Source organism: Kogia breviceps, chromosome 14 (genome assembly GCF_026419965.1).
Source record: "Kogia breviceps isolate mKogBre1 chromosome 14, mKogBre1 haplotype 1, whole genome shotgun sequence".
NCBI classification, from domain to species: domain Eukaryota; kingdom Metazoa; phylum Chordata; class Mammalia; order Artiodactyla; family Physeteridae; genus Kogia; species Kogia breviceps.
In genome coordinates this window covers 52,569,425-52,592,070 of record NC_081323.1, presented here as the reverse complement: position 1 = coordinate 52,592,070, position 22,646 = coordinate 52,569,425, and the positions used below count along the sequence as shown (strand labels likewise).

Below are 22,646 nucleotides of genomic sequence, written 5' to 3'. Positions count from 1 at the left end.
GGTAACTTTCTTGTCTTCAGTAATGGTGGGCTAGGTTATTTAGGTCAACTCTCCTACTGAGAACCAAAGAGAATGGATTAAACACACACACACACACACACCCATCTCTCTCTCTCACATTCTTTTTTTTTTTTTTTTTTTTTGCAGCGGCCATGGCTCATGGGTCTAGCCGCTCTGCGGCATGTGGGATCTTCCCGGACCGGGGCACGAACCCATGTCCTCTGCATAAGCAGGCGGACGCTCAACCACTGCGCTACCAGGGAAGCCCTCACATTCTTAAATAAGATGGACAAGCATATAGCCAAAAGTGAAGAGAAAATGAGAACCCAGAGAAGTAAGGAAGCCCAAAGCATCTCTGTTGATCCCTGAAAATTAGAATTTTGTTCTGACAGAAACCAAAGACCAGGGCTCTCACAAGGTGAGGAGTCCCTCCTCATAATAAATAAATAAATAAAGTGAAGGTAGGAAAGAAGGGAGGGAGGGAGGATAAAGACAAGGCCCTCATCATAATAAGCCGAGACTTGAAAGAGTTACAATCTTAGGGTGGGAGTGAATAGGGAGTAGAAGATCCAGGGAAGAACTATAGCCCTATAGAGGGAATGTCTGATCTGAAGCTTGTTTTAAGATGGTCCCTGGACCAGCAATGGCCACAGATACCTGACATGAACAAGCTTGCTGTGGGCTTCAAATGAATCCTACAAATAATTTTTCATATACAATATCCAACTTGTAATCAAAGATAACTAGGTGTAGGGCTTCCCTGGTGGCGCAGTGGTTGAGTCTGCCTGCCGATGCAGGAGACACGGGTTCGTGCCCTGGTCCGGGAGGATCCCACATGCTGCGGAGCAACTAAGCCCGTGAGCCACGGCCGCTGGGCCTGCGCTCCGCAACGGGAGAGGCCACAACAGTGAGAGGCCTGCATACCGCAAAAAAAAAAAAAAAAAAAAAAAAAAAAAAAAAAAAAAAAAAAAGCAAAGATAACTAGGTGTTGAAGACTCCAATAGTTAGACTGGCAGAAAATGAACAGACAACAGAAAAAAACCCACAGAGACTTAACAACTATGTTGACTATGCTTACAGAAGTAAGTTTCAGAATATCTGCAGGGAACAGGAGACTTAAAAAGTAACAGCAGATTTCAAAACATGGAAGAACAAAACAGAACTTTCAGAAATAAGAAGTAACTGAAATGGATTGATTTAACAGTAGATTCAGGGAACTCTCTGGGGGTCCAGTTGTTAGGACTCCACGCTCTCAATGTCAAGGGTGCTGGTTCAATCCCTGGTCAGGGAACTAATATCCCACAAGCTGCATGGCGGGGCCAAAAAAAAGTAGATTCAAAAGGATGAAGAGAAAACTAAGGAACTGGAAAACAGGCTAGAAATTATCCACAGTGTAGCAGAAAGGTCAAAACTATGAAAAAATAAGAGAAGAATAATACCGTGAAGTGGTTTGATATACTTTTAATTGGAACTAGAAGAAAAGGAGAAAATGGGACAGGGCAGAGGCAACAGCTGAAGAGGTTAACAGTTGAGAAAGTCCCAGAAGCAATTAGACACAATCACATTCCAGAAGCCAACAAATACCAAACAAAATCAATAATAAAAAGAAATCACAACTAATCATGCAATAAAACAGAAGAAAAACCAAAGATAAAGAGAAATTTGAAAAGCAAGCAGAGAACACAGACTGCATTCAAAGAAGCAACATTAGAACAGTTTTCTCCAAAAGCAACAATGAAGTCAAGACAGTTTAATACCTATAATGTGCTGAGGGAAAAAACCTGCCACATTAAAATTCTACATCCAGTAAATATCTCTAAAGAAAGAAAATAAGGAACAATAATCCCATTTGGAAGGTGTGAATTGAAAGAAAAAATGAAGAGCAAAATTTATGGAAAAGTTCAAAAAAACATCTTTGATAAGTTATGGCTCCAAGTTACAGTACTTATGATGGTATCTTACTGATAGAACAAAAATACCATGTATTTCCAAACTAGAAAGATTAGCGGTGGGGGAGAATGGAATAAGAAGAATCCAAAAAAAGGTAAGAAAAAAACCCAGAACATAAGAAACAGAAATAAGTTACACAAATATGACTAATTATATTAAATATAAATGAAATAAATCATTCTGGTAAAAGACAAAAGACTGTCAGACTGGATTAAAAAAGAAATCCAAATGAAACAGAATAACCAAACCAGTCTTGAAAAAGAAAAATAAAGCTAAAGGAATCATATGATCTAATTTTAAGTTATTTATTGCAAAGCTTACAGTTTTTAAAACTGTGTCATTAGCAAAGGGATAAAACATAAATCAACAGAACAGAATAAGGTACAGAAATAGACCCACACAAATATGGCCAAATGATTTTTGACAAATGTGGAAAAGCAGTTCAATGAAGAAAGGATAATCTTTTCTGTAAACAGTCTTGGGAAACTTGGACATCCATATAATAAATGACGACCTTCAATCTAAACCTCACACCTTATTAAAAAAAAAAACTCATAATGGATTGTGGATCTAAATGTAAAATGATCAAACCTTTATAAGAAAATCTTGTGATTTGAGATTAGGCAGAGTTCTTTACATGACACCAAAAGCACCATCCATAAAAGTAAAACCTGAAAAATTGGACCTCATCAACACTAAAACATTTCTGCTCTGTAAAAGACACTGTGAACAGAATGAAAAAAATGCCACAGATAGAATGTATTTGCAAATCACATACCTGATAAAGGACTTGCACGTATGAAATACAAAGAATAAGAAAACACTCCAATTAAAAAACAAGCAAAAGATCTGAACAGACACTTCACAAAAGATCAAATTAAAATGAGATCCACTATAGAGTTATTAAAATAGCTAAAAAAAAAAAAATTGACAACACCAAAAGCTGGTGAGGATGTAACAGAAACTAATTCGGAGCAAGAGAAACTAATTCATTCTTGATGAAAACGCAACATGGTATAGCAATCTTGGAAAAATTTGGCCACTGATTATAAAGTTAAATAAACACCATATAACTCAGCATTCCTACTCCTAGGTATTTACTCAAGTGAACTGAAAATCTATGTTCACACAAAAACCTGTATGCAAATGTTGGCAGCAGCTTTATTCATAATTGCAAAAAAATGGAAACAACCAAGATGTCCAACAGGTGAATGGATAAATAAATGGTGGTATAATCACACAATGGGAAACAAACTATTGATTTATTTGAACAACATCATGGATGAATCTTAAATATATTTTGTTAAGGAGCCAGATCCAAAAAGCTAGATATTTTATGTTTCCATTTATATGACATACTAAAAAAGGTAAAACTATGAAGACAAAACATGAGTGACTGACACATGGAAATGCAACTGTTCTGTTTAATACTGCAGAGCTGGATTTATTACTCTAAGTATTGTTAGAACCCATAGAACTGTGCACCACGAACAGCGGACATTTCTGGATGCAATTTCCTAGCTCTGTCCACTAAGAGCACCTAGAAGTAGTGTCAATGAGTAGCAACAAGAATAACTACTGTCCAAACCTTGGTTTCTCGATACCTTTCTCCAATAAAAGGAAGGAGGGCTCTTTAGAGAAATGGCTGATTCTAGGATAGAGGCAGGGAAAATATAAGATAGCCTGGCAAATCTTGTAGTCAAAGGGACATGGGAGCCAACCTGAAAGAGTTCCAAGTGCAAAAGCTTGAACAATTTGAATAAAATATAATGACAGTATTAGATGGTAACCCCAAAGAATAAAATGAACATCCATGAGTCCACACTATATAAAGAAATGATTTAATAAATTTAAAAAACCTTCCTTACACAAGAATTCAACTTATACATGTAGAAAGAAAAAAAGAAATAGAAAATTACCATTAGATTAGCACAGTTACTGCCCCAGGCAAGATCTACTGACTGATGCTAAAATTGGTTAGTAAAATTTTTAAGAGAACAGGATATTTGCATAGCCTCTAAGTATCTCCTCCAGGATACTTACTAACTACTATGATGGTTTTAACATATGTCCACAAATTATTTGATATGCCTCCCTCGAGGAGGTGGAGCTTAATGTTCCTTCTCTTGAAGGTGGGTTGGACTTAGGAAAGCCCTTCTAATGATTAAGTATGGAAAGGGAGAAATAGCAACTCTACAGTACAGAAACCTGGTAGACACTATCTAAACATCACTAAAGATAGGTTATGTTAATATCATATACCCTAAATATGTAATGAGAAGAGCACATCACCTCTGTGTCATTCTCAAAAAGCCATAACCATAATCTATTCATGATTAGAGATTAGAAAAAGATTAGAACCTAAATTGAAGGACATTCTACGAATCTCACACCAGTCTTCTCCAAAACTGTCAGTTTTGAAAATCAAGGAAAGACTGAGAAACTGTCACAGACTAGAGGAGACAAAACAACTAAATGTAATTTGGTATCTTGGACTGGATCCTGGAACAGAAAAAGGACATAACTGGTAAAATCCAAATAAAGTCCACAGTTTAGTTAATAGTACTGTATCAGTGTTAATTTCTTAGTTTTAATAAAGTGTCATGGTTATGTGATAAGTTAACATTAGGGGAAACTGGGTGAAGGGTACATGAGAATTCTATTTTTGCAACTCTTCTGTAAATCTGAAATTATTTCAAATTAAAAGTTAAATGTGGACAATACTAGGTGCTAGAGAGATCTTACATTGCTAGCAGGAATGCAAAATAGCATAACAAAGCCCTTCTGGAAACAGTTTGGCAATTTGCTGCCAAAAGTTAAAAATTTTCACGTAACCCAGAAGCCCCACTCACTATGTTCATAAAAGCCTATACATGTAGATTTACAGCAGCTCTGTTCATAATCACCAAAGAATCTTAAATGGATAAGCAAACTGTGATCCATCTATACAATGGAATTCTACTCAACAATAAAAAGGAACTAACCACTGATACACACAGCTTTGATGAAACTCAAAAGCAATACTGAGTGAAAGAAGCCAGTTTCAAAATATTATATATTGCTTGATTCCATTTATATAACATTCGTGAAAAGATAAAACTATAGTAACTGAACAGAACAGTGGTTGCCAGAGAATAGGGGTGGGAGGCTGGGTAATATGAGGGAGGTGATGTAATTGTTCTGTCCCCTCCTTTTGATGGTGGTTACTTGACTCTGTGTGTCAAAGTTTATAGAACTGTACACACAAAAAGGAATCAATTTTACTGTATACTGATTTAAAAAATAAAAGTTAAAAAAGGGGAAAATCCTATCATATGCGGTATCCTAAAACATAGGATAACATGAAGAACATATCTGAAATACTTAGAGGAAAAAGACTTAGGAAAACTGATACAAGAAGAAATGAAAATCCTGAATATCTAACCATTTCCATTTCAATCACTATTGTTAACCGGCTTTCAACCTCCATTCTATCCTACTGCACAGCTTAGTATTTCCATAACACTTTGTAAAAAGTTTAAAACTTAAAAAAATGTTAAGCAAATGAGTACTGAACATGCTCCCCCCGCCTTTTCTGTGCCATTATACTTTATGCCCTCCACAATACAGCTTGCTAAGGGGAAATCCTACTTACCCTTCAAGAATCAGCAACTTTTATGTCCATAATGAAGCCTTCCACAACTCTCCAAAATGAACCAAAATACCTCCTCTATGGTGCCAAAGCACCCCTATATACTCATTACATTATCACATGTGTTTTGTTTACATACTTCTCACTCATTAAACTATCAATTCAAGGACCTGAACCATGGTTTATTTCTCTTGGTATATACCCTGTGTTTATCACAGTGACTAAGCATGTTGATATGTTCCATAAATGTTTGATGAACTGATATTACGACAGTAATAGACAATATTTTGGCAAAAATCAAATTTCCTTGCATACGGACCTGCTCCTGTTCAGAACCGAGAAAAGCAGGTTGGCTGTACAAGTATAATGGATATTTGATGTGCAGCCAATTTTAAAGATGCTCTTTGGTCTTGCATATAAATTTTATCACATAACAGTCATACTATCACTTCCCAATGAGATGTGAAGCCAGTCAGTATGTGTGAGATGTTTCTTTGGAACCACAAGCTTTCATGAGGCCATGCATTGTACCCAGGTGATGAGCACAGTGCCATACAATCCTTGATAGAGCTACAGAAACAGTTCAGTACTCTACTACTGAAAAATGTGAACCTTGGATTTAAAAGAACAGGAACACTGGAGCCACCAGGACCAAATATGACCTTGGATCTGTCATTTAACCTATCTGATTACAGTGAGGAAACTGCAGAATATAAGGCATAATATCCTCTCCCTCTCCCTCCTTTACTATCATGGAGATAGGTTACCCAGGAGATACTCCCTGCAGGTGATCAATAAGCAATAATTAATAGGGTGGGTTGTCCTAGACTTGCCAACAACAGATAATAGTCTGGAACAGAGGGCAGCAAACATTTTCCAGCTTCCAATTCTAAAGAAACGTGAATGCCTATGCCTATACTACTCCTTGGGATTTATATTTATCACTTTTAAACCTAACACATCTAAGACCTAGGTAATACCTTTCCCATTTTACAGAAGGTGAATCTGAGCAATTTTTACAGTGTCACAATGAGGTGGTGATTTTAAAATATTCTATCTAGATTCACAGCCTATTCGTTCTGCTTTATAGTAAACATATATGTCCTATTTGGCTCACACAGTATTTTTTCTTCCAATTTTTAAAACTAAGATAAAATCCACACAACATCACATCCATCATTTTAAAGTGTACAATTCAGTGGTTTTTCGTATGTTTGTAGCATGCAACCATCACTACCATATGATTCCAGAACATTACCTTCACCTCCAAAGAAAATGAATATCCCATAGCAGTCACTCCTAATACCCCCTCACCTCTTAAGAACCACTAATCTGCTTTCTGTCTCTATGGATTTGCCTATCCTGGACACTTCATAAAAACAGAATCACACAATACATATCCTTGTATATCTGGCTTCTTTCGTTTAGCATGTTTTCAAGGTTCATCCATGATGTAGCTTTACAGTAGTTCATTTTTTTTAATGGCTGAATCCACTGTAAGGATATACCACATTTTGTTCATCCATTCATCAGTTAGTTGATGGACATTTGTTTCCACTTTATGGCCATTATGAATAATGCTATGTATGAACACTCCTGTGTAAGTTTTCCACAGAGTTTTTAAAAAGTGAATCAGATACTAAGTTGAATTATTTGTTAAAGATTTTCATAATAAACATTTCTAAGTGTGACTTGGTTGCCAACACTAAAAAACAAATCAACCTTCCGTTTCTCTTAAGAAGGAAGGAGAAAAATCTGTCTTTCTGGTAACAATGATTCTGCATTCCTGCACTGACAAAATCACTTGGATCTGCTAACGGTGATTATCAAACAATGGGCTCTAAAACCAACCCACTAGAAGATGCCACAGGTAAACCTGGACAACTCTATACATTTATCTTACTGGCTAAACTCCTGCAGGTATTTCAGTTGGCAATCCCTGCTCTATACTAAATATATAAATTTATAAATATATAAGTAAATTAAAAATTATATATTTTAAAACGGTAACTGGGGAAAAATATGGGCAAAGAAGACATTCAGCATTATCAGATAAAACAGCAAGCCGGTTTAAGCTCTTAACACCATTTGCTCCTTGATTTAGTTTCCATTACTAGTCCAGTTAGAACTTAACAAAAAACACCTTGGAGTACTTTGCAGTATGCTTTTTGCCAATTAAGAAATACAGACCTAACCATAGATTTACAGAAAATGTCTAATGATCAAGACCCCTCCTCTGTACTCCAACAGCACACTTTGCTTACCTTTTCCATCTAGCAGTGTCACTGAACTGTTTACACATCTGTTGCCCTAGCTAAACAAAGCTCCAAAAATAGAGAATAGTGCCTTTGTATCCTGAGGAATCTACCACAGAAGCTGACATAGAATACCGTTCAGAAATATTTGTCGAAAGAATACTGTGACACCTGAGGAACAAAAACAAAGCAGGAGGTATAACTCTCCCAGACCTCAGACAATACTACAAAGCTACAGTAATCAAAACAGTGTCCTACTGGTATAAAAACAGACACACAGATGAGTGGAAGAGAACAGAGAGCCCAGAAATAAATCTACACACCTACAATCAATTAATCTTTGACAAAGGAGGCAAGAATATAAAATGGGAAAAAGACAGTCTCTTCAGCAAGTGGTGCTGGGAAAGTTGGACAGCTGCAATGTAAACCACTGAAGTTAGAACACACCCTCACACCATATACAAAACTAAACTCAAAATGGCTTAAAGACTAAGCCATGACACTATAAAACTCCTCGAAGAGAGCATAGGCAAAACCCTCTGACCTAAGTCTACCAATGTTTTCTTAGGTCAGTCTCCTAAGGCAATAAAAATAAAAACAAAAATAAACAAATGGGACCTAATCAAACTTACAAGCTTTTACACAGCAAAGGAAACCATAAACAAACAAACCAAAAACAATGAAAAGACACCTTACAGTCTAGAAGAAAATATTTGCAAATGATGCAACTGACAAGGGCTTAATTTCTAAAATATCCCAACAGCTCATACAACTCAATAACAAAAACAACCGAAAAATGGGCAGAAGACCTTAACAGACGTTTCTCCAAAGACGACATACAGATGGTCAGGAAGCACATGAAAAGATGCTCAAAATCACTAATTATTAGAGAAATGCAAATCAAAACTACAATGAGGTATCATCTCACATCAGTCAGAATGGCCATCATTAAAAAGTCTACAAATAACAAATGCTAGAGAGGGTGTGGAGAAAAGGGAACCCTCCTACACTGTTGGTAGCAATGTAAGGTGGTACACCCACTATGGAAAACAGTATGGAGGTTCCTCAAAAAACTAAAAATAGAAATGATCTAGCAGTCCCACTCCTGGGCATATACCAGGACAAAATTATAATTCAAAAAGATACATGCACCCCTATGTTCACAGCAGCACAATTCACAATAGCCAAAATATGGAAACAACCTAAATGTCCACTGACAGATGAATGGATAAAGATGTAGTACATATACAAAATGAAATACTACTCAGCCATGAACAATGACAAAATAATGCCATTTGCAGCAGCATGGATGCAACTAGAGTGCAGTTATCATAGTACATGCAGTAAGTCAGAAAGAGGAAAGACAAGTACCATATGATATCACTTATATGTGGAATCTAAAATATGGTGCAAATGAACTTACCTACAAAACAGAAACAGACTCACAGACATAGAGATCAGACTTGTGGTTGCCAGGGGAGACGGGGAGAGGAATGAACTAAGAATTTGGGGTTGGTAGACACAACCTATTCATTTAGAATGGATAAACAAGGTCCTACTGTACAGCACAGGCAACTATATCCAATCTCCTGGGATAAACCATAATGGAAAAGAATATTTAAAAAAGAATGTATGTATGTGTATAATTGAGTCACTTTGCTGTACAGCAAAGATTGGCACAGCATTGTAAATCAACTACACTTCAATTTAAAAAAAAGGATACTGTGACAAATAAGTCATGCAAGTGTTACTGTATTAAAAATAATAAAAAGGGGAAACTGGACCATACAAATTATTTCAAAATGGAGTTTATCAATGAGATCAGAGGTCCATTAATTCCCTGAAGTATATATATAGTAGCGTTGTGCAGGTACATTTTTTTGAAGAAAAGATCAGGAGCTTTCATTACAGGCTCAGAGAAATCTGTAAACCCCAGGAAAACTAAGAATCGCTGAATGAGACAAAAGGAAAGGTACATTTTTCACACTGCAAAATATCAATGTTAAAAGGTTAACTTGATGGGAATTCCCTGGTGGTCCAGTGGTTAGGACTTCATGCCTCCACTGCAGGGGGCACGGGTTCGATCCCTGGTCAGGGAACTAAGATCCCTCAAGGTGAGCAGCAAAAAAAATAAAAGTTAACTTAATAATTTACATAAATACTAAACAATTGAATTTCTCAAGTTATGCATATCCCATTTTTTCCTGAAGGAAGAGGGGAAGACAATGTATCCTAGGCTTCAATTTATGTTCCAGCATGAGACCCATGCTTGATGAATGATTAACAAAATGTCAGCTTCAGAAAAGATACAGTGGCATTCAGAATCAGGTGAGGACACCAGTTTTACACAAGGGAACTTCAGTTTCGCCTTCCATTACTGCTTAAAAAAATAAGAAATTTAATTTCTTTACAAGTGTCCAAACTTTAATCGTTTAATATTACACTTTAAAGTATATCCCCTGAGGGCTGCTCTGGTGGTGCAGTGGTTAAGAGTCTGCCTGCCAATGCAGGGGACACGGGTTCGAGCCCTGGTCCAGGAAGACCCCGCATGCCACGGAGCAACCAAGCCCGTGTGCCACAACTACTGAGCCTGTGCGTCACAACTACTGAAGTCCACGTGCTACAACTACTGAAGCCCGTGTGCCTAGAGCCCGTGCTCCACAACAAGAGAAGCCACCACAGTGAGAAGCCTATGCACTGCAATGAAGAGTAGTCCCCACTCGCCACAACTAGGGAAAGCCCGCATGCAGCACTGAAGACCCAACACAGCCAAAAATAAATAAATAAAATAAATAAATTTATTTTAAAAATAGATTAAAAAAATAAACTATATCCCCTGAAATATACATGGAAAGAGAATCGCTTGAGGGTCAGAGACTTTAAAATGTTTTTTTCTAAACTTAAAGCCAAGACTACTTTAAGATTGGAATCCCCTAGAGTCTTAAAACTGTTAAAATGCTCAATTACTGAACTTTCTGAATTAGGGCTTACAGCTTTTAAAAAGTCAAAACACAAAGAGAAAATATTTATATGGCAGACTTGGATAAAGGATCAAGACCTTTGGACCTAAGATCATTGGCTTGGAGGCCCTGTACCCTGCACAAATGGCCAGAAGGCTGAGGGGACCAGAATCTCAGCACTTCTGTAACTCTCCCTGATATAGTCCATTGGCTGAAAAATTCTGATTTAATTAACCTAAAGAGATCATAAGCTCAATAGTCAAAATCCATGCAAGTAGGCTGAGAAAATTATTATTTCAGAGCTCCCCTTTATTTCAAGAGATAAGCAATCACCTTTTGCAGTTTTCAAGTATAGTTCACTAATATACTACCATTCCTTCTGGGAGATCACTGGCACAAGAAAACAAAAAACAACCTAAACCTCCTAACCCTATAGCTTGAGATAAACCAAAAGAAAATAAATTAGTGGGGAAAATGAACGTAAGATTAAATGAAGCTATCTTTTTCCCTCTACTTTATCAAACTAACGCCATAAAAATAATGTTTTTTTTTAATTGGGGAAAAATACACAGGCCAAAAAGGTTAACAATTAGCTCCCTGACAGTTCCCCATACCCACTCCAACCCTCAAATCCCAAGACTCCAAGTGTACATTGAATAAGCAAGAAAACTACCTGTTCAAAGCCAACAGTAAATTTTTTTTGGCCCTGTTAAGGGTCTGAATTCAGAATATAAATATTCACAATAACACCTGATAACTTCATGAAGTTATCAAGTTACTGCTTGCATAACCCTGCAGGATTTTCAAGACATTATAATCTTAATATATCACTGGGCCTTATTTTTATTCCCATCTGCAAAACTTACAGGATTCTCGCTTTAAAGACAATACACTCAAGCATTTCCATAAAACAAACCAGCAAGTATGGAATCACAAAAAAACATTAGCATTTGGGCCTTCTGTGTGAATTTCATTTCTCCACCTTTAAGCCAGAAAAGGAATCAAAGTGTCAGTGTTACATAAATAACATAGCAACAGTGGGAGGTCTTCCAGTGAAGGGAAGAATTATAAGAAAACCTAAGCATGGTAAAGAACATGAAAAAAAATTACATATATAAAAATAATATATATATATATCTGAATCACTTTACTGTACACCTGAAACACTGTAAATCAACTACACTTCAATAAACGCAAAAAACAAAAAAACCCAAGCAATTTGATTTGAATTAACAGTTATATCTCAAACACTTGACATAAGTTTGAAGTAGTCTCCAATAATACAAAATATAATAAACGATGGGCAAAGAAGCTATCATCTGTGTATCTTTTTACCAAGCAACACGAGCAAAATAAAGTCACAATCTGAAACTTTATTCCACTGGCCACAACCCTCTGGAAAAAAAAAGATTCATTTGCAACCTAGAGTAATCTAAAGTAGAATCCATCTATGTATGTAATAACTACCATTTGAATGCATCTTATAAACCAGATATGGTATGAGATATAGTTTCTCTTTTTAGAAATAAACATAGATTCAGAGGTTAAATAACCTGCCAAAAGTCACATGGATACTAAGTGGCAGAGGCCAGATTTGAACCCAAGTCAAATGTTAGGTTTCAAAGCCTAAATAGGTTATTTTCACTAATTCAACACTATTTCCCCAATTCTGCACACTGATTCAACAGCTTACCTTTGTTAATGTGACAATGAAATGGATTGCTTTAAATTTGGAGGCAAGGTGAGGGGTGAGGGATATGAGTTTCAACAATCTGGAGTCTTCATTATTCTATCTGAATGGGCTGGCCATCAGGTCACAGTGGTATACAAAATCAGGTTTGAAAAGATGGAAGAACAACTCCCAAGGCTATTTGTATTCATTCTATGGAGTCATAAATACAGAGTACTATAAAGTACTGATAAAGACAGGTTCCTCCTCTGCCTAAGGAATGTATGTATGATTTAAGAATACAGATCAAAGAAAGCAAGTTAGTGGATTACCTGAGAGAGCAAGACACAGAGAACATGTTAATACAGGAAAAAGTTCTCCAAACACACAATACAAAAGTTAATTCCCAAACTGTGATCAAAGAACCACTGGGAATAAGACCTCTGATCCCAGGTTCACAAGTCTATAGGTGAGCAAAGCTTGAACTTTCCCCAAGTCTGCAATGGGAAGATTTACTTCTCTAACTAGAAGCAAGAGAACCCTAGGTTCACCAAGGCCAGATAACCACTTTGGCAATGCACACTGAAGGTGAGTGAGGCAATCTACACTGGGCATGAGTTACATACTGACCCACCCCTAAGCAGCAGCAATTCAGTACCTCACCCACCCAGCAGGCCACACCAGAAACAGAAGTACAGGTCAAAAGGCCTCACTGAAAAATAAGAACTCCTGGCAGCAAAAAATGAAAATAGAGTAAAGAGTAGCAGCACTGGCAATGAACACACGGTCTTCACTGACAGGGCAAGGAAAGGCACCTGGCATTTTATAAATTATCTCCTTTAATCCTCAGAGCTCCCCTGAGATAACATTAGCTGGCACTTTAGCTATTAATCCTCACAAGAATATGCTGAGGTAAGTACTGACCCCCATTTTACAGATGAAGAAACAGAAGGCTAATAAATAAGTTGTGCCCAAGGTAGTTGTTATCCTAACTGCAGAGATGACAAAATCCAGGCTTAAGAGTAAGTTAAGTAACCTTTGTTACTTAACCCAAACTTGGTCTGTCTCACTCCAATGCTGGAGCTCTTTCCAACTATCCTGCTGCTTCCTTCTCCCAGTCCTCACAGTAATCTGTTAAAGAATTCCATTCAGAATGAGGAATTCTCAATCCACTGCCCACCAAATTTCTGCAGCTGTTTCAGAAACTATACCTAAGATACAAAGCCAAAGGAGTTTTCATAAGAGAACACTCCAGAAAGCTACTAAGTTATGGAATGATGCTACAAAATGTCACTGGACAAGTTTACAATGTCAGGGATAATTTAGCCTCAGGGCTAAATTTGATGTCAGGGATAATTTAGCCTCAGCACAGCACCTATCTGAAATGTAGCAAGAACTCAGGGCTTGTTGAAAGAGTAACATTGTTTAAAACTGGTTATAAATTCAATAAAGCCAAATGGTTAGTTTGTACTTTCTGATATGACATGATTAAATTTTTAGAAAAATAATTTACACATTCATTTTTAACAAGGTTGCTTTCTTAAAAATTATATAATATTAATCAGCTAGCTAAATTGAGAAATTCCCATTAGTGCATTAGTCATAACTTCAGAAAAATTTCAAGTGTTCAATTTTCCAAGCAGATTAAAATGTTTCAGCTAATAAAAACCTGTCAGAAAATCCACAAGACCAGAAAGTATGAAAAGAAAAAAGTGGCCAATATAAAGGCATTTAAGATGTGACACATAAAATTATAAAATATTATTCTAAGTGTATGCTGGTATTTAACCCTAAAACCTTCACTTCTGATGACACATTATTTTCTATGCAAGAAAACACTGTCATCATTAATGTAAAAAAAGCTTGCCCACCACAGTAACCGTTGCTAAGTACATTTCTTATGTCTAAGGCTGAAAGACACAGAATTTGTAGAAACCAGTGAAATCTCACTCCTAGTATGATACTGTTAATTCTTTCTAAACTTTTAAAAAGACTCAGTCCTTGATTTCCATAATGTGAAGGAAAAAAAGTTTGGTCAACAAATTGGTCAGCTTCAATCTACCCTGGACCATACCAAATATTTAAGAAAAACTACCAGTTGTCTATAATCCAATGTAAATATTTGTTACAATGACAAATGACAGCAGTTCCTTTTCTTAATAATCCTAGAGGAATTTCTTCATTTGAAAAGCTAGCTGGCCTAGATTTCTCTCTAATAAGAAACAACTAAATGATATAGTACTACTTTTGAAATTATCCATTTTAGGAGTTCAAAGAAATTTAGGTGTATGAACACACTACCACCCTTGTGAAACAAACTTGGCCCAAGTCACCCAATGAATTGTGATAGACCAAGGATCAAATCCAGTTTCTCATTTTAAACCAAATATCACAAGCATTACCTTAAAACGCTAAGTCCTTACCTAATCCAATGCCAAATCATATCATTCTCAGTTTCTGAACTTGTACAAATTGTACTGTAATATTTATGTAAAAGCTGTCATACAGTTGTCAAAACTATTATCATAAATGTTATAACAGTGAACATCTTTTGGGCATTTAACTGTGTTAGGTACTATGCTAAATGTGTTACGTGCATTATCTCAACTAATCTTCACAATGACCCTCATGAGGAAACTGAGGCACAGAGAGATAACCTAAGGTAAAATCTAAAAAAAGGACAAGGCAGGGGTACACAGGGAATATAGTTTAAAAGCCATGAATCCCCATTGCCTGGGCCAGGATTCTAGGTCAGCTGTAGGGCTGAGATACTTGGTTTAGTCACTTAACCTTCATGTGGCCCAATTTCTTTTACTCTAAACCTAAAAGTCAAACAGATAATCAAAAAAGTCCTTCGTACACTGAAATGCTCTAATTCTGTAATCATCCTTCTATTCAGGTAACTAACTCAAAGAGAAACTGCCTTATTTCCTCCATCCTCTGAAGTTCCTTTCACTAAAGTTGAGAGTCCACATTTTATGAATCTAACCAATAACATACAGATAAACAACAAAAAAGCCTTTCTTAAAAGCTAGAACTCTATTCTGCAATTATGATCCCCAAACTTTCTTTTTTTTTAAACTGTATTGGCTTTTTTAGAAATTGAAGTATAGTTGATTTACAATATTGTAATAGTTTTCGGTGTACAGCAAAGTGATTTAGTTATACACCCAAATCTTATTAACCTCAAATGACAAAGACAGGGAGAAAAGACCTTACAACAACTTTGGGTTGGGGTGGGAGGTATGAAAGACCAGAGTGACTACTGTATATAGTAGTGGTTATCCATTCATAAAAAAAAAATCACTCATTTCCATCTCTTCTAAAAAATAGGAATTAAGTCTATAAAGGGTTGTCAAATAAACTCAATGCCTTATTCAGCCAATAAAAATGAATGAATGAATTATCCAAGACGTTTATTATAGGCATGGAAGAATTATCAATTTATAGAAATTCTACCAGGATGGCCTAGAACTCTAGAATCTACATTTTACTGAGCTGGTCATTTAGCCCCTTCAAATTGCATCTAATGACAGTAACAGGATGCTTAAACATCTAGGGAAGAGGCCTAGGTTTCACTCAACACCATTATTCTGTGAAGTCTTCCAGAACCAAATCACTGCAGAATAATCTTTGCTGCCTTTGTTCTCTAGAAAATAATCCCCCAAAGATTCTTAAATAAAATCAGCAAAACCCCTCTAATTAGTTTTCTATTTCTTAAAATTTTTAAATTTTATAATTGGTTTTCTATTGTTGCTGTAACAAACTACCACAAACATAAAACACAATTTATTATCTTACAGTTTCTATAGGCTAGAAGTGAGGTAGGCTTGGCTGGATCCTCTACTTATGGTCCTGCAAGGCCCAAAATCAAGGTGTCCATAGGGCTGTGTTCCTTGGTGGAAATTCTGGGGTGGGGAATCTGCTTTCAAGCTCATTCAGATCGTTGGATGAAATGTGGTTCCTTGTGGATGTAGGGCTGAGGTCCCCATTTCCTTGCCGGCTGTCAGCTGGGGCTGCCAGCATTCCTTCTTGTGCTTTCCACGTGGTCCCCTCCAGTAATGGCAGGGTGAGTCCCTTTCCTGCTTCAAATCTAACTCCAGCTGGATAAAGTTCTCTGCTTTCATGTGCATAGACTGGACCTACCAGAAAATCCAGGATAATATTCCTATCTTAGGATCTAAACCACAGTTACATCTGCAAAGTCCCTTTTGCCACAAAACAGTAACAAATTCAGATTCCAGAGGTTAGGGCACATATATCTTTGGGGGATCATTCTACCTAACACAGTTCACCCTATGGGCTCCAAAGACTCATATCTCTCCCAAATGCAAATATATCCATTCTATCCTAAGGTCTCATTCCATTCAAGTACCAACTCAAAGTCCAAAAATCTCATCTAAAGCTCATCAATTCAAAACTCCCAAATCTCACCATCTAAATCAAATGTGGATGAAGCTCTGGTTATAATACATTAAGTGCAACCCCTGGAGCACAATTTCTAGGGAAAAAAAAAAAGTTATCTGTTCCCAACATACAACGGTGAGAGGGGCATAAGGCAACTTATAGACATTCTAGTTCAAACAGGGAAAATATAAAAGAAAGTAGGGAAAATATAAGAAAAAGCAGATCCATCGGTCCAAAGCAGTTTCAAAATGTGGGCAAACTCCATTCCATTTCAAAGCCAGGGAAAACTCTTCTGCAGCCTTCCACTCCACCTCTTTGGGCTCTTGGTTCCACCCTCTGAGTCATTCTTTTTTAATGAAAAGGAGCACATTCACATCTAAGTAGTTTTTTTTTTTACCAGCCTGCTTCCTACCAGTAAAACTGGGGGTGGGGGTTGGGGGGGTGGGTTGAGAGCTCAGCTCTCTTTAATTTACTACTTTGTGTTTTTCAATCCAAGCTGGCACTGTTTTTGCTGGTATAAAACGCTCAAGAACCTAGTGGGCTTCACATGAATTTCACAGGAGCTCACTGAGACTCACACCCCACAAATAAACCAGGCTGTACCTTCAATACTTTGCTTGGAAATCTCAGCTAAATACCCAAGTTCATCACTTATAAGTTTTCTTTTCCACCTACCACAGGACACAATTCTAAGCTTATTTGCCACTATGTAACAAATATCCTCTTTCCTCCAGTTTCCAATGCACACCTCACTTCCACCTCAGCCCTCACTACTTCTACTAACAATCTGTTCTAGGTCTTTTCTATTATGCTCCTCAAAAACTCGCTGGCCTCTTCTACTGCCGCTTTCACATTTTTAGGTAATAGTATCCACTCTTGGTACCAAAATCTACACTAGTGTTCTATTGCTGCCATAACAAAACCACAAATGTAGTGGCTTTAAAACAATTGAAATTTATTGTCTCACAGTTTCTGTAGGTCAGAAGTTGGGTGGGCTTGGCTAGGTCTTCTGCTTAGGGTCTCACAAGGCCAAAATCAAGGTGTTATCCTTGCTGGAAACTGGGGAAGAATCCACTTTCAAGCTCATTCAGGTTGTTGGCCAAATTCAGTTCCTCGTGGTTGTAGGACTGAGGTCTCCATTTCCTTGCTGGCTGTCAGCCGGGGCTGGTCTTTGCTACTAGAGGCTCCCCGCATTCCTTCTCATGCTTTCCATGTGGCCCCCTCTAGCAACAGCAAATGGAGTCCCTCTCATGATTCGATTCTGATTTCCCCTTCTGCCCCATCTCTCTCGACTCCCAGCTGGAGAAAGTTCTCTGCTTTTAAGGGCTCATGTGATTAGATTGGGCCTACCCACTAAATCCAGGATGATCTTCCTATTTTAAGATATTTAACGACATCTGCAAAGTCCCTTTTACCAAGTAACATATTTACAGATTCTGGAAATTAGAGTTTGGACATCTTGGGGGGTGGTGGTGGTGGTCATTCTGCCTACTACAAACCCAGATCCTATGTAAAGTTTTAAACTTAGTTACCAAAGAAAACTTCTTTCTCCAAAAGAGTACGTGAAGTAAAGCTATATGTTCAGAGACAGAGACAATGGTAAAATCAAGGACTCTCACCCTGGAAGAGTGTGGATAGGCAATAGAACCAAAAATACACTGTAAAGAAGGTACTTGTTTCATCCCCAAACAGCTAGGCAATTAACCCATTAGGTAGAAACTAACCTATTGCTCCCCCTTAAATGTGCGCTCCTCTTCTCTACTGTATTCCATATAACAGGATATAACTAGGCATGCTTGGTTTTTGCATTTAAACAAAAGTTACCCCAGGGTGATCTCATTTTGTAATCAGCTGATAAACCAATCTAAGCAAACTTCAAATATTTTCATTCTTTCTTCAAGTCATACACCCTCCCCCAATAGCCAATGAAAGGCAAGTATTTCAAAGTCACAGAAGGATACAACTGCCCAGGTAAAGCTGCTGGTGAACTTTTAAAAACGACACTAGGCAGAACTAGTATTGGTCCTGGTCTTTCAGCTCAAGGTCCACCAAGCCAGTTAAGTCAATTGACTTACAACAAAAGAAAAACACCTCAACAACTACAAATATAATTTTCCGAAGCCTTGCCTATTGTCAGATTACTGACCATAAACTTTACCTAGATTGAAGGAACCCCATATATACCAGCTAGTCCCTTTAATAAAAGTGACAGGTAAGGTCTATGGAGCACTTACTACCTACCAGGCACTGTGGTAAGCACTTGACACAAATTATCTTATTTACTCCTCACCCATAAACTTACCATCTAGGAAATATTATCACCCCCATTTTACAGAGAGGAAAACTGAGGTTTGCATAAGTTAGGTCACACAGCTAAATAACAGTGGCACTTATATTTGATTATCCAGATATTTACTGCCACTCCTTAGATGGAATGGGGTCTTCCAACTCTTAGAAAAATCTTCCCTTTCTAGCTTTCTTTTCATTTCCTCTCCTCACGCCCACTTCTCAATAGAATTTAGCAGCTGAAAGGTAATCAGGTCTTCCTCAATTAATTTGCTACCTCCTTTCCAGAACTCTTTCCTTCTCACAATAGCAACAGCCAAGAAGCAACTTCTCCTGACCCTTCCTTCCCAAAAACAAACTACATAAGCTCCACCCGTCACCTGCCAAGGCTAGAAATGTTCCAACGCTGCAAAAACATAAACAACAACCGAAAAACAAAAACAAAAGTCCTACTCTTCAAAGGTCACAAACTAACCTGCACACTCTTAGCCAACCTTTCATTCTACATACCTCTCCTCTTCCATCCAGGCTCCCAACTAACCCTTAACTCCAACTCCACCCGTTCTGTCCCACTTCATGGTCCCTTCCCCTTTATCCTCAGCGACCTCGCCCCGGGTCCCCTTCACCTTGCACCCCAGTGTGCAGGTGGGAAGCCCAATTTCGCCTACAGGGACCTTAGAAGGCCCCCACTACAGCTGCTCTGCTCCGCGGAAGGGTCCACCCCAGCCTACACTGCGGGCACCACTCCCCTAGGCAACCTCCCCCAGCATCCCCCCGGCGGCCCCACCCCTCCAGCTCGCTTCCCCCTCTGGCAACCCCCTCCTCCAACTTGCCCCTAGTCCACGCCCCAGCCCAGCCCTCTCCCCCGCAACAAGCTGGCCTCTCGAGAGCCAGTTCCCACCCTCCTATCAGCCTCTGCCCCCAAGCCTCACTCCCCGCCCTGGGGGGTGGCCCAGGGCCTCCCCGATGGGCTGCAGGAGCCTCGGCTAGTGTGTGTGGGGGGGGGGGCAGGGGAAGGCGAAGGGCCGCTCGGGAGTCTGCTAGAAGCGTTAGAGGCGGCCGCGCCCCGCTGCCCCATCCTGGGCCCACCCGCACCCCCCAACGACTTCGCCTGACGGCTCCCACGGTACCTGTGGTGGACGCTGCAGCGGCGGCAGCCGCTCTCCCCTCTCTTCACACAGACAATATGGCGGCGGCGGAGCAAGAGACACACGGCTCGGCCGCCAGCCGCAGGGACCAGAGCGAGGCTGCAGCCACCGCTGCCGGAAGCGGAAACCCCCTCCGACCGGGAGGCGGGGCGGGACCGCTTCCGACTCCTCCCCCAGCGGAATCTCGCAGAGTGCGGCGCCATGCTGGGATGTGTCATTGTATCCCTGGGAGTTCAGTTCCGGGCTGGGGGGCAAAATGGAACAAGTTCTCAACGTAAAGCATAATAAGGAGACTTGCAGTAATTAAGCGCATTTTATTTCAGTTCCTGTACGAACTGACGAGAGAGAGAACACGAACCTCCCATTAAGTGTATAATTGGTTTGACCCAAGGTAAGATGGCGGTCCCTAGGTTTCCCCCACTTCACCCAGCTGGCGAGTTCTACCAGTCGGCAAACCGACCCGCCTTTCTTGGAAAGAAGCATGCGCGACCTTCAGAGCTGGAGAGCGAAGCGTTTTGGGAGTTGAAGTCTGCTGCTCAGGCCCCTCGTCTAGGGTTGGGGTTCCAGCAGCACGTTTTTTTCTGCTCAAACTTCGAGTTCCGGAACAAGTGAATGAAAGTTGGACCCCGGGAGTGGTGTGGCGCAGCAGTCGAGGAAGTGACGGTACTAGCCTTCTAGAGACTGAGAACCAGTTCATGGCTCTTACAGGAGCCCTTTGCAGAGCTGCCCATCCAGAATAAACTGTTTTCAACCTTCGATCTGCCTCCCTCCACCCCGCTTGCCTGGGCAACGGTTCCAGGGCAGCTATAGGGCAGTTTCTATCTTGCAAAACTGATCATGACGTCCTCTTGGTTAAAAACCTCCCAAGTCTTAACTTTGTGCACCAAAGATAGCCCAAGCTCTTCTCTTGACATCCAAGTTCCTGCATAATTTGGACACTCCCTTCGCCCCCAAGCCGCGTCTTCTGCCACTCTCATTTCAATTTCATGATGCTCCCACCCACTAAAACTGCAGACTATTCTTGGAACTTGTCAGCCTCCCTCTCTTTGCACTGGCGGTTACGTCTGTTACTGTCACCTGGACTGGCTAACTTCTGTATGCCCATTGGGCTAATCCTTTCCTCTAGGGATCTTCCCTACCTTTAGTTCCCTCAGACCTAGGCACCATCACTCAGCAACTTGACTGGTCTCTAGCCTGCCTGTTCCCATCAGACTGTGAGCCCCCAGTGGACAGGGCTGAGTCTGATGATCACCCTGTTCCCCGCAGGCCCTGCTAAAAGCTTGTGTGTGTGTTACTGAGGGGAATTCAAGTGTTAGCCTCACCTCTGGTAGGGCAGAGGTGTGAACTGGTGTGAACTGGAACAAGTGTTAGAAGGTTGGGTTATTTTGGTACCTGCTTTCATCCCTGAGCTGCCTCAGAATAGCTGCTACCCAGGATGGGCCTGCCCACCCTCTCCAGCCCTCCTTTCACAGTTCATCAGCTGACTGGCACCTCTGCTCCCAAAGAGACAATCTCCTCCCCTGTGGGATGGGGTGGTGGCAGCTGCAGACATATAGTGATGGTCTCAGGGAGGTGGCCATGACCTTTTCTGAGCCTCATCTGTCAGACAGATCTGTGGCATTTGACCCCAATGGGCTGAGAGTCCACAGAAATGGCTCTCTAGGTGCTCACAGGCTGGTTATTTCTCCATTATGGGTCTTGGTTTCCCCACTTGTGGACTGAGAAGGTTAGACAAGATGATTCCAAGGTTTCTGTGAGGCCATCTTCCAGGAAATGAGGCCTTCACTTACCTTTTGGATAATGTCTTTTCAGCTCTTGTGGCTCCTTTTCTCCTGTCTTTATTCACATTTATTCAATTCACAGCTGTTGATCACTTGCCATGAGCCAGACAGTGTGCTAGATGCTGGGGATGTGGCATGAGCAAGACAGATACCAGTTTCTCATGAAATTCACCTTCTAAAGTGATAAATAATTCACAGATTAAAAAATGAATAAGTACTGTGAAGGAAAAATATAAGTAGCTGTGAAAAAGAATGAAAGAGGGGAGAACTTTAGCTTGAGTGGTTCAGAAGTTCCCTCTGAGAAAAAACAGTAAGAACAAAGGTCCTGAGGCAGGAAAGAGCTTGATAAGTTTGAGGAAGGAGGCCAGGGGGTGCTGAAGCACTGTGAGTGAAGGGAAGAAGGGTAGGAAATATGGTGGGAGAGGTGGCCAAGGTGTTCAGGCCATGATTAGGAGTCTGGAATTTCATCTGAAAAGAGTGGGGGCAAGTCCCAAGACTTAGCCCTCACACCTTTCCTATTATCTCAGCCCCTCCTACAGCCTCAGTTCTTCATTCTTTT

At 39.6% G+C, this 22,646-nt stretch overlaps 1 protein-coding gene across 7 annotated transcripts in view; it reads right to left on the bottom strand.

Moving 5' to 3' along the window:
- CSNK2A1 (casein kinase 2 alpha 1) overlaps positions 1-20,444 on the bottom strand; it is a 54,088-nt gene extending 33,644 nt beyond the window's left edge. For 3 of the 7 annotated variants that reach the window (XM_067013038.1, XM_067013036.1, XM_067013040.1), the window contains exons 1-2: positions 20,289-20,407; positions 16,267-18,095 (exon numbers count right to left, since the gene is read on the bottom strand). The gene's annotated coding sequence lies outside the window, so the exon portion shown is untranslated. Of the gene's footprint in view, positions 1-16,266; positions 18,096-20,288 lie in introns of all 7 variants that reach the window. The other 4 variants (XM_067013037.1, XM_059039158.2, XM_067013035.1 and 1 more) reach the window with 4 other exon arrangements.
- Between the last annotated feature and the right edge of the window lie 2,202 nt (positions 20,445-22,646).